Here is a 1,205-nt window from a genome sequence, read left to right as displayed (position 1 = left end):
AAAAAAAAAAAAGGAAAAGAAAAAGAAAAAGAAAGAAATACAATGCCTTGCTCATTTATATTGTTTGTTGTCTGTCTTCTCTCACTGAATTGTAAACTGCATGGGGTCAGAGATTTTTGTCTTTTTGGTTCACAGCTTATCTCCAGCCCCTAGGATAGTTCCTGGCACACAGAGTGCCCTCAAGAAATATTTGTTGAATGAGTGCACCTGAGAAATTTGGAAGAGCCAGGAATATGACAGATCAACACATACATACATTTAGGTAAAAGATTAAAAACAAGTTCAGAGGGAGTGATTGATGACAGGCAAAACAATGTGAGAGTTGAAAGAATGGGCAATTGGAAAAGAGAGACCATTTTTTTCCCAGAACATTTTGGAGCTTTTCTTCTCCATGTATGTAGTATCTTTGAGTAAATATTACATATACTATAAAGTCTTAGGCCATATATGCTCAAACTCTATTATAAAGCTAATTGTTCAATTGTCTTATAATCCTTCCCTTTCTTGTGTGTTATTTTCTGTTTTAATGTTCAATAGCGTTGTTAGAAAGAAAAGGAGATAAAAAAAATTCTGTTTGTTCACTGTTTTACTTGCCAGAAGACCCTGCGAGTACTTAAGGAATATAGTTGAAAGAGGTTATTAAAATTGTTTGATGATTTTGTGATTGTTGACTTAGTTGTCTGTTAGCATGCATTACAGACTGTACTTGGCTATATGTCAGTAATTCTAGAAGTGACTTTTTGAAAATAATTTTCCCCAAATCATATACATAAACACTATTTGTAACTTACGAGTTTGTAAAAGTCTATGTGCATTTATTTTTGTTATAATTCAGTGGCTTTTAGTATATTCACAAAGTTGTGCAATTATCATTAATTCCAGAATGTTTTCATTACCCCAAGAGGGAACCCAGTACCAGTTAATAGCCGCTCTGCATTCCACCCTCTTCCCAACCCCCTGACCCCCACCAGCCACCTACTTTCTGTCCCTATGGATCTGCTTATCCTGGACATTTCATGCAAATGGAACCATACAATATGTAGCTTTTTGTGTCTGGCTTCTTTCACATCATTTCTTTTGTCTCAACTCAAGAAGTAAACCATATTTTACTAACGAAATAAACTGTACTGACCTTTACTTAAAGCACATCTTTAGCTGAATTTGCATAAATAATTTGACATTTCTACCTGTCACAATTATACTCC

This window comes from Mandrillus leucophaeus, unplaced genomic scaffold (assembly GCF_000951045.1).
Source record: "Mandrillus leucophaeus isolate KB7577 unplaced genomic scaffold, Mleu.le_1.0 Scaffold462, whole genome shotgun sequence".
NCBI classification, from domain to species: Eukaryota; Metazoa; Chordata; class Mammalia; order Primates; family Cercopithecidae; genus Mandrillus; species Mandrillus leucophaeus.
Note: the sequence above shows the minus strand (reverse complement) of the source record.